At 38.9% G+C, this 12,176-nt stretch overlaps 1 pseudogene; it reads right to left on the bottom strand.

Annotated features, from left to right (window-relative positions):
• Positions 1 to 3,557: 3,557 nt before the first annotated feature.
• Positions 3,558 to 5,140, bottom strand: LOC101961659 (vasculin-like protein 1 pseudogene; annotated as a pseudogene).
• Positions 5,141 to 12,176: the final 7,036 nt, after the last annotated feature.

Below are 12,176 nucleotides of genomic sequence, written 5' to 3' on the forward strand. Positions count from 1 at the left end.
AATTACATACTGTTAGGAAGCAACTTTTCTACCTTCCTATGTAGGGAGGAAGCTCCTGTTGCTTTGAGACAGTCAGTTTTGGAAATTGGTTGAATTGAAGAACTGATGTACTTTGGTTTAGCATCCTGACAGTTCTCTGCATCATCAGGATTCCACAGTATTTTGAGAACCCAGATCTCATGCTAAACTATATGGATTTACATGCCACAGTTCTCTCTCTCCTTTCCTCTGAGTTTGGTTGGATCACTGAGAAGGGTTGGCTAACCCTTTAAAAACATGGCTTATGCTGGCATGGTATGATACTTTTAGGCTGCTGCTATTTCAGCGTATCTGGCTGAAACCTCTGCTGAGCAGTTAGCATAACACAAAAGTATCAGTTTTTCTCGACACTTCCTACACAGAACTTTTATATTCTTTATTTGTTTAAGAAAATATAGGATTGGAATCATGGAAAGGGATATCCTTCCTACATTCCTTCTGATACTTTTAAGAATGTAGAAAGAAAACTTCCATGTTAAAACAATTTATTGAAAATAGAAATCTTGGCTGGTAGCACACTTGCCTAGCATGTATGAGGCACTGGGTTCAATTCTTAGCACCGCATATAAATAAATAAAGGTCTATCAACAATTAAAAAAATATTTAAAAAAAATTTTAAGAAGGTGTTTATCCAGTAGATAGGAATTCAAGAAGGGCTGGTCCACTTCACAATATCCCATAAAGTAGATATCGTGATTTTCATTTTGTTGATGAAAAAATTTGAGGTCTTTACCACACAGCTAAAAAGATGGAGAAGATAGGGACTTGTGTTCATATAAGTCTGTTTACAGAGTTGCTCTGCTATACGTGGAAAGGACTTATTCAGTCTCACATGATTGCTAACAGAAGACTCTGCAAGTTATTTAACTTGATTTTGACTTAGTTTCTTTATCTGAAAAATATAATGGGCTCAACCTTAGGATTGTAAGAATTCAATTAGGAAATGTACTTCAAGCCACCACCATAGTAAATTAGTTAAAATATTAGCTTCTACACCTATTGTGTGAAATCACAGTAGCAGTTGACTGACTCAGGACAGAGGTGGAGGTATTAGGGTTTGGGATAGCTGTGGTTAAATTGAGTATGGTGTACTTAATCCCAATGTCAATTTTAGTCTTTAAATTAGCCAGAAAATTAAATTTCTATGAAGAGCATCTTGTTTCCCATTCTTTGAAGAGTGGGAGAGGGAGTACATTTCTGGTTCCTCTTAGTAATTTAAAAAGATGAATATCCATAATTTTAGGGGGTGATTTAAGTAATATAAGGGATATTCTTCCTCCCTCCCTGTCCTTAAGCTTATGTTTTAAAAGGAGATGTGGGAAAAGGCATCAGTCTTTCATAGATTGTGCCAATTCTAATATGAATGAGGACTACTTTGTAAAAGTTAACATAGTAGCTTGCTGAATTAAGTGTATTCAAAGAAGGGGAAAAATCAATATTAACTCATTTTGTATCATCCCAGATGTGGAATACCTATAAAAACTTCAATACAGTATATGATGTACAATATGTAATTACATAATGATTTTTTTTTAAAGAGAGAGTGAGAGGGGAGAGAGAGAGAGAGAGAGAGAGAGAGAATTTTTAATATTTATTTTTTAGTTCTCGGCGGACACAACATCTTTGTTGGTATGTGGTGCTGAGGATCGAACCCGGGCCGCACGCATGCCAGGCGAGCGCGCTACCGCTTGAGCCACATCCCCAGCCCATACATAATGATTATTAGTGTTAATATATATAAGCTCTAGATTATAACTTCCTATCTATTTTAATGTACCTGTGTTAGTTTCATTGAGATATTCAAAGAATTGCAAACGTGGGCCTTGTTGGGTTAAAAAAAAAACAACTTTGTTTCCAGTGCTCTGAAGGAGTTTTCTGAAGTCTGTTTCTTTATTAACATATAGCAAGTGACCTACAAATTTTACTTTGCTTGTCTTTAAGCTGAGTGTATCAGTCAGCTTCTTGTTGATTTGAATCATTTTTTACATCTGTTGGTGAAATGTTTAAAGAGAGAAATGACTCTTATGCCTTTTGGTGCCATGGGGTAAACCTCTGAATTAAGCTGTTACAAGTGAACACTCTCCCTAGGGTTTTAATGTTTATCCTTTGAAGTTATCAGGGGTTGGAGTTAAAGCTTCTGCCACATGATCTTCCCTGGAGTACTGGTTGCCTATTCTCTTTTTCTAGCCTTCCAGTGATTCTGTGGCACCCTATAATCCTGCTAATAAATTTCTTTTTGCCAAAGTTTACAACCCAAAATCTTGACTGATAGACATCCCCTCTGTAGGAAAGCTAGGCAACCCATTTCTATGGTAATCATCCAGCACATGGGGACTGTCTTATCCCAGACACATTAAGGTACCAAGATGGAAAGTGCTCAATAAATGATGACTAAATGAAAAATGAGGGTGTACTCAGTTTACTTCAGTCTATTTTATAAATAATAATTTGAAAGACATAAGGAATAAGTTATAGTAGACAGTAAAAGGGAAGCAGCCTGTGTGACTGACTTGCCTGCATTGTTGGAAAGGCTTGCTGAGGGAGAACAGTTTGAGCCTTGGGTTGCATACCTGCTTTGTTGGTTAAATCTATGTCTAATGGGGATAGTCTGAAGCTATATTTCTGGGACTGTCTGGAGCATTCAAGGAATCCTAGGAAAGACAGCATGAAGTGTTTTTGGCACATTTCTTAACATTTGTCTGAATCTTGATTTGTTATCAGAATAGTCCCTTATTTCAGGAGTCAGAGTCTAAAAATAGAAATAAAGAAAACTAGTTTGTGGGAAATCTCAGATATTACCAAAAAGTATAGACTGGTCCTTTTGTGTTGTTTTTTTCAACTGATGCAAAATATTCCAAGTTAGTTATTTTATGCAGTGGTTTTTTCCCCCTTAACAGACTTGTGATAACCATATCTTTTAAATCTGTAAATAATGTTATCAAAATAATCTTTGAAATATTTTACAATCCACCCTGAATATCAAGGCTGCAAGAATAATATAACATTTCCTATATCCAAATATTTTCAGCTGTACCCAAAAAGGAAAAAGAAAACAAAAACAAACAAAAAAACCACATATGTTTTGTTAAGGGCTAAAGTTACCTGAGCAGCCAAAAATAAAATATCCAAATTATTAGCATTAATTTAATACAATTATAACTTCAATAGTCACTTTGTCATTTGACAGGGGTGAGTGCCCCAAGGGCTGGTAGTAGAAGCTGTTGCTGCAGACCAGTGTCTCCTCCTCTCTGCATTTCTGCACTGCCAGCTCCCATCTGTGCATCGCCCCATATGTACTGTGTGTGTGTATTTAAAAAATCATTCCCACTACGCAAACTTCTATTAAGCAGGTAACAGGGAAGAACAACAACATAAGCTAAACAAGCCAACTGCTCTTTCTTTGGGATATGATTATTTCCCTTGTGCATGGAATATTCAACAACATAAGAAAAGGAAAAGAACAATTTCTTTTGTATATTTCCTAAACACAAGCTGAGTTTACAAAGTCAGATTAACTGTGAGCATTTATATGCCTACTTCCAGGCATCGTCATCTGATGTTTCACTGCTACTCATTTCTGTGTCTGAGTCCTCAAACTGCTTTATAAGTGCTTCTCCAAGGGGAGAATAGGCTGGAACAGGGCTCTGCAAGAAGCCATTCTTTCTGAAGCCATTTCTTCTCAGCTGCTCTGTCTTCATGTCTTCTCTTTTAGCTCATCCTCTGTGAGAGGAAGCAATTCTCATCATTTTCAGGATATTCTTGCTATCCCATTGATTTAAATAATGTGTGCTCTGCTTCCAGAGAGTAAAAGGACCACTCCCTTCTACTACAGGGAAAGAGACCATTCTGAAGACAGCCTTCCTCCCCATTTTCCTTTGGTTCAGGTGTGCTGTTGTCCTCCAAATCCTCCAGCTTGTCACAGTCTCTGTTCTCTGCAAAGTCTCCATTTCAGTCATCCTTCAGAGTCTTTAGGAATTCACTCTTCCTGTCAGTGGTTTGGCTGGTCAACTTAGAGGAGAGGAGCTGATCTCAATTGGAGGGGTAATGCTGGAGGGACTCTCTTTGGGAGAGCTGAGAACTGCACCACCAGCCAGTACCACTGGTTTGGTAACAGAAATTGGATTGGTAAATGACTCCGGGTCAGAGGAAAGAGATCCTGATTTGTGTTCCATTTTGCTAGATTTCCATGCATTGGGCTTGGAAAGAGGTGGTGCAGGCTTAGGAACCAAGTTCTTATAGACACTTGGAACCATAGTTGATGATTTGTTCCCATTTGCATGTGAGATCCTGGTGAGGTGAATGCAGCAGAGAAGACAGCAGCAGGATCCTCTTTGGAAACTTTTTTGATAACTAGAATCTTGGAGGGTTGATTGGCACTAGGTGGGTTTTCCCACACTCCAGAAGGGGTCTCAATAGATCTGCATGGCTGATTCTGTTTGCCAGCTTCTGGATTCAAAGAAGGAAAGTCTTCCTCTTCAAACTGCAACTTTTCTACTTTGTCTTCTTTCTTTTCTTCCCTAATCTCTGTAGGTGGCTTTTCTTGAAAGGCACAGCCTTTCCGGAATGAAAACTGCCATTCCAGTGTTGATGGTTCCCTGTGCCACCTCCTCTACGCTGGTTCATGCCATCATGACCTCAGGAAGAACTATGCCAACCAGATAGGTTCCCTGTGATTCCAGCATATGTTCCCTTAGAGACACCAGAGTCCACAGAATCATGGCGGAAGAGGGAGGGCTGATGCCAGGAATCTCCTGTAGTTCGAGGGGGCCCATTGTTAAAAAGGCTTTTTTCATCAGAGGAATTGTGTCAACAATGGCTCACCTCCGGGCAGGTGCTCTCTATGTTTTTCAAAGGCGGATGTAGGTGACTTAGCTGACTGTGGTGTTGAGAAATTTAGCCAAGCAGGAACAAAGTCATACTGCACCATTTAGGTCCAGTGTCTCTTTTCAGCAAGGTGAGGCATCCAACCTCATGGCCAGGATCCCAGAGTGTAACCTCTGTGGTCCTGTTTTCCGAACTCCTTGAGGCTATCAGCTGGTTCTCTCATGAGGTCTTCTCCTTAAAAAGGTGCTTAAGCAGTCTGGCCAGCAGCATGCCTTGTGATGAAGCACAAAAAAGCCTGGCTCTGGGTGGCTCACTTTCTGAGTCCGTTTAATTGCTCATCCTAAACTACCCAGTTCCTGACTCGATTCCAAAGGGGGAAGGGGAAAGAGGAAGGGGGAAGGGGAACATAAAAAGTATTTGTTACATTTAAAAAAGGGGGTAAGGGGAAAGAGCTATGTCTATGTTCACCTCATTCAGCTTCTTGAGTAATGGCACTATGATGTTGCTTAAATAGGTAATACATGGACATTTGCACAGTGAGTGGGAACTGTTCATAACAAGGTCATAGCTATACAGACAGGTGGCCTCAGGTGTGCACAAGTAATGTCATCAAGGTGATAGACAAAAAAAAAAAAAAAAAAATTAACAGAGTACCATAAAAGATCTTCTGAGTAGTCAACTCCAGTGGCAAACAACCACATGACAAAGTCCTTAAAACATAAATGTCATTATTCTTTCACAACTGCTAAAAATAGTGTGCAGATATGTATTTATATTTGTCTTAAACTTTATATGAAACCTTTTTTTTAAAAAAAATCAGAAACTTGATACATTTTTCCCTCCACAGAAGGCAAATTTCTTGGTTCAAAGCTCCTAAATATATATTCTGTTTCTTTGGTCTTCAATATTTATAAATTCAGAACAAGATTAAAACAAGTAGAAAGAGGGGGTTAGGAATAGTCAAGGAGAAAGTTCCAAAATGAGGTTTTCTTCTCTTCAGTTTTCTGTATTTCACTTGTTTTGCATCTTCTTCAAAAATGAATTCAGCTAATGGAGGGTAATATGAAGAATCTTCTATTGCTTTGGTAGAGAAGTCACTTTTTATTTTGGATCCATTTCTATCATTACTCATTAACAAGGCCACATGAATCTACCAATCTTCCCTCCTTCACACGTGCACATCCTTGGGACTCCAGCCCCCAGCAGGGCACAGGGCTCTGCTCCACAGGCCTGCGAGGGAGAGGAGCCCTAGGTGCAGCCCTGGAGGCGTTGTGCCCTCCCCCTCCCCCCCCCCCCACCGCAGGCCTCCAGCCCCAGTTCCCAGCATAGGGCCGGTTTCTCTGGTCCTTTTGTATTTTGAGAAACAATTTGCTTTTGGAAATCCAGCTGTTAAATATTTGTTTTGTATTCTAGTAATATGTAGTTAGATGCCCCTCTACTTCCAATGGGGCTATGTCTTGATAAACTCATCCTAAGTTGAAAATACCTTCAGTGAGAATATGTTGAACACACCTAACCTACCAAATGTTACACAGTACACCTTAGAGTATCAGTTGTTTACTTGTGATCACACGGCAGATTGGTAGCTGCTGCCCGACATCACAAGGGAATACTGTACTGCAAATTTGCTGGTCCAGGCAAAGATCAAAAGTGGAAGTATGGTTTCTACTCAATGCATATTGCTTTTGCACCATCCTAAGCAAACCATCTTAAGCTGAGGACTTACATGTTTGATTCATTGTCAAGCTATGGATTCTTAAAGAGGAACAGCAATGAGAAATGGCATTCCAGTCTGAGTTACCCCATATAGTATTTCAGTCTGCACTTGATGTTACTTACTTCTTCTGATATCAAAGAATACAGGATATTCAAGAACTAAAGACAGTCCACTTGATCAAAAGGATGTACCATCCAAAGCAGATAATGATATGAAGTAATTGTTCATACTGGGTTAGACTATAGGTATTTACATTGCATGTCCATTAAATTTTTCTTCAGTATCCCCAGATTCTTCATGCTACCAAAATCCTAGAGCTGGTAGCTTTTTGATTTTATATAGATGAAAATTCTCCATTTCTAGAAGGTACACAAGAATTACCAGAAGATATACTAGAAGAATATACAGTGGAAATAAATGTTGGGTAGAAGAAAACACCTAAAAGGATAAAAGAATCAGGCAACAACCTCTCAGTACCTTTGATTACACATTTGCACATGGGATATAGTGCCACCTAGTCCTAGAGTTGTGAGAATCCAATGCTGTGGTAATCATTGTGGTGAAGTACATTGCCTAGATAAAGGTACACTGGGTTCGATGTATCCCAATACGGACAACCCTTCAAGTTTGATGAGGAACAGAAGGTTAGGGAATTGAATCTTTTGACTACTGATACTAGCTAACAACTAACAGAACTTAGATCTGAGCTCTGTCAGGCTCTAATTTCTACTCTATCTTAAATAGCATCTGGCATGGTGCCTGGTACATAGTTTGTGCTTATATGTTTATTCACTCAAGGAAGAAATCTATCAGTAGAAGAAAGTCTTTTGCAGAAAGTGATATATTTTATGGAGTAGTTTTTCTTGTGACCAGAATGGATTCTTAACAGGTGTTGGGGTAGGCCCCAAATAGCTATAATTAGGCTTTCTCACTAGGGCTTCTGGCGGGCTCTGTTATGATTTTTAATTTTTTTTTAATCTATTTTTTTAGTTGTAGATGGACACAATGCCTTTATTTCACTAATTTATTTTTTTATGTGGTGCTGAGGATCAAACCCTGTGCCTCACACATGCTAGGCGAGCACTCTACCACTGAGCCACAACCCCAGCCCAATTATTTCTAATTTTTTTTTTTTTTTTGGTGGTGTTGGGGATGGAACCCAGGGCCTTGTTGCATGAGAGGCAAGCCCTCTACCAACTGAGCTATATCTCCAACCCCCTATTATGTTTTTAGCATGTAGCCAAGGTCATGAATTGGTTATAGTTAGTGCATAGTCAAGATCATAAACACCCTGATTCAGTGTGTGTACTCAAGATCATAAATATTTACTTATGAGCATGCACCCACTTATGTAACCCACTGCCAGTGCCTTCTTTGTTTGGCCTGCATATAAAAAGGCCTGAGGAAATGGCTGGGGGTGAGACTGGCTAGGGGCTATTTCTGCCTTGGAATACTATGCCAACTGTGCCTCACATCTTCTTTCAACTGCTGGAACCCAGAACCTTGCTTTCCGGGCCTGAGCCTCACCTTCTGCCTGACCCCAGGACTTCTAAGGACTGACAAGTAATCATCTGTTTAAAATTGTGTGTTAATTAAGACAGCAAATTTAGCAGAATGAAGATTTTTGAAATTTGCTGTTTTAAAAAAATAAGTACACCCATGCCACTAGTTTTAGTATAACTATAGGAGGAATTGTACATTTAGCCCAGAAATGCATGCTAATATTGTTATCCAGAGGTGACTTCTAAATTTTAACACCTGCTTTTATTTATGAGAAATTTCAGTATTCATTAATTGGATTTAAAATGTTTATGATCTGCTAATACCTATGTGTGAGGTATTGTTTACTTCATTTAGCAACAAAATAATTAGTTATAATTGAGAAATTTGAATTAGTGAGAAGCGTATTCTTTCAGTCACAGTTGGTGTCTTTCAGGACTGTTTAAATCTAGTAGTTATTTATTGCACTTGTGCCAATCCTTAAATTCTCCAAAATTGTCACGATTGCTGCCAACGAGAATTCTGTCCTCTTACTAAGGGATCAGATTCTGATGCTAACAAGCTTTCAGAGTTCATTTAAGATGAGAAGTGGGTTTTGAAGACACTTGATGTGTTGTTGGAGTCATCTTTCTAACAATTGATGTGGCAAAGAATCCTCTTCTCACGATGCACAGCACACATGATAACACTTAATCCTCACTGTTAGTTAAAAGGAACTTCATAAATAGCAAAGGCCTTACTGAGCAAATCTTTTCCCTTTGAATTAATGAAGTCACCACTGGAGGTTAGGCATCTGCCCTGGTCTGAAATGTGTCCCTGCAAAAGCATGTGCTGTGAACTTAATCCCCCGTGCAACAGTGTTAGAAAGGGGGAATAATAGGAGATTGAGTGCTCCACCATCATGAATTGATGAATGCTGATCATAAAAAAGGCTTGAGGCTGAAAGTGATTGTCTACCCTCTCTCCATCATGGGATGATGCAGCAAGAATGTTCTCACCAGAGGCAGCCCCTCAATTTTGGGACTCCCCAGCCTCCAGAACTGAAAGAAGTCTCCATTCTTTGTAAGTTGTCCCATAGCACAAAATGAACTAAGACAGTATCCCAAAAACCTTGCATAGCAGCACAATTCACAATAGCTAGAACGTGAGACCAACCTAGATGCCCGTCAATAGATGAATGGATAAAAAAAAAATGTGGCATTTGTATACAATGGAATATTACTCAGCACTAAAAAATAACAAAATCATGGCATTTGCAGGGAAATGGATGGCATTAGAGCAGATTATGCTAAGTGAAGTTAGCCAATCCCTAAAAAACAAATGCCAAATGTCTTCTTTGATATAAGGAGGGCGACTGAAAACAGAGCAGGGAGGGAGAGCATGAGAAGAAGATCACCATTAAGCAGGCACGAGAGGTGGGAGGAAATGGGAGAGAGAAGGGGAATTGCATGGAAGATGGAAGGAGACTCTCATAGTCATACAAAATTACATAGAAGAGGATGTGAGGGGAAAGGGGAAAAAAAACAAAAAGAAATGAATTACAGTAGATGGGGTAGAGAGAGAAGATGAGAGGGGAGGAGAGGGGAGGGGAGGGGAGGGGGATAGGAACGGGAGAGGAAAGGCAGCAGAATACAACAGACACTAGTATGGCAGTATGTATAAACGTGGATGTATAACCAATGTGATCCTGCAGTCTGTACACGTGGTAAAAATAAGAATTTGTACCCCACTTGAATGTATGAAATATGATATGTCAAGATCATTGTAATGTTTTGAGCAACCAATAAAAAAAATTTAAAAAACAAAAACAAACAAACAAACAAAAAACAGGCAAAGATGAGCTAGAGTAGCATTGAGTGGGGCTCAAACCTGAATGCACATTAGAATCATCTGGGGCATGTTACAATGACCAATGCCTGGGCCTTCTTCTGCAGACCAATTACATGAGAATCTCTGGGACTGGGGCCTAGGCATTGGTATTTTAAAAAAAAGCTACCAGGTGATTCTGATACATTCCCAAGGTTGAGAACTACTGAACCCTAACATTTGGAATTACTTAGTTTAGGCAATTAATGCAAAGCTGTTTTCATATGATGCCTTTTCAAGAGACATTTACTAAATACTCATTTGTTTATATTATCAAGTGGCTCACCAAAATAATGAGAACATCTTTAGTATGATGCTTGGATAACGTTGACAGTAGTTACATAATTCTCCAAGTACCTAATTACTACTCCACTATGAGAGATAACTGGATGTTTCTTGATTTTTAAAACAAATTGGGGTACAAAGACAATCATTTCTTTTTTTTTAATTGGAGTTTGACTAATATCCTGTCTGGATCCATGTGACCTTGGAATTAAATAGTGAGGAATGCATGGTCCATTTGCCAGGATCTACATATTTTATCTTCTTTAATTGTCCCAATTATGAAAGGCCTGGCTAAGACACCTGCTTGAATCCTAAATGAGTACTTGCCGTGGTCTTGCCCTCCCGTTAGTGCTCCTGTCATAGTGTAGCTTCTCACAAAGAATAAAGCTTGTGTAATGTCAAAGAGGCAAAGAGGATGTATGAGTGGCAGGAATTGGACCTTTTATTCTAAAAGTGTATTATACCATCCATGGGTGGACATTAGCAGAAAGATGAAATATTACTTGAAGCATTTTATTAAACTTGTTTATAATCAGATTTGTGCTTTCCCAGTGACATTGAGATTCAAGGTTCATTTATTAGACATGGACAGGTCCAGAATGTTAATGCAGGTGAGTTCTTCCATCTCATTTTGGAGGATTTCCGTTACAAAACATGATTTAGTCAAAGAAAATTTGTTTCTTAGTTCTGACTTTTAAAAGCATTCCAAGAAACCACTTTCTGTCTTCATTTTTGTCCTAGGATGGAAGCAAATATGAGGGCAGTGAATAAGTATTCTAACTAACAGAATTCAATAAGTCATTAATTGCTTCCCTACCTCCACCCAAATCTTTTCTCTCTAATTGTAAATTTGGGATTCTAAAGTGTTCAGGTCTTGAACCTTGAAGTTATCCCTTCTTACCTTCCCTCTTTTCCGAAGACAGACTCTATCTATAGGCTATTTATTACTTTAGGATCAACTTCAAATGTCTTTTTGGATAAGGTTAAGTTACAGAACTCTAGTAATCTGCAAGACATTTGAAATTTTAACTGCCACTTTTTCATGTATCCATTTATCTACCCAACAAATATTATTGAGCTGTTACTATGTGCCAGGCACATCTGGACCCTTGGGGATATTATTGTGAACAGAATACATGGAAATTCTTCCACACAAGGAGGAGGGTGGGCGAGGATGTCACGGGTGAAAGTGGACACCAATTACAAATAAACAGCACAAAAGTTGCTCAAAGTTTTAAAATTAATTTAAAAAAGCACAAAAAAACTTTGAAAAATCTTACTTAGGTAATATAGCCTAAGGAAATAATTATGTGCCCAAATATGCATATATATCTAGATTTCACCTTATTTTAGTACAACATTGAAAAATAGAACTGATTAAGTAAAGACTTTTAAAATAAATTATTATACATCATGTAATGGGCTACTCTGAAGCCATTAAAGAGGATGCTGCAGAAATGTTTCTAATGACATAGAAAGATTCATTAAATAAAAATTGCTGGTTTCAAATTATATGACTTGTTTCTGCCGCAGTCTGGCTGGGCAAAATAAACAGGAGGTGACAAGCAACTTGAAGGTTGAAGTGGGAACTGCTTTATTACGGAACAGCAGAGGTATATATACCTAACTGATTACACACAGCTTGACTCAATTGGCATCATCTAGATACAGCAGTCAGCCAATAAGGAATCCCCACCAACTTAATGGCTCGGTGGCGTTGCCTCACAAACCACTCCTCCTGGCAAACTGCCAGGCGCCATCTTGATTTGATTTGCGGTCCCCAACATCTCCCCCCTTTTGTTTTATTAAACAACAAGTATGTAGTTTAGGGACTGTGCCTGTTTTAGGTCGTCCAATACTACATATGGTCCTTACCCGTCATTGGATGGTCTGACCTCAAATCGTCAGCCTCCTGGCTTAGGTTGGTACTATTGTAATTGGATCT

Source organism: Ictidomys tridecemlineatus, chromosome 5, assembly GCF_052094955.1.
Source record: "Ictidomys tridecemlineatus isolate mIctTri1 chromosome 5, mIctTri1.hap1, whole genome shotgun sequence".
In the NCBI taxonomy this organism is placed as follows: Eukaryota; Metazoa; Chordata; class Mammalia; order Rodentia; family Sciuridae; genus Ictidomys; species Ictidomys tridecemlineatus.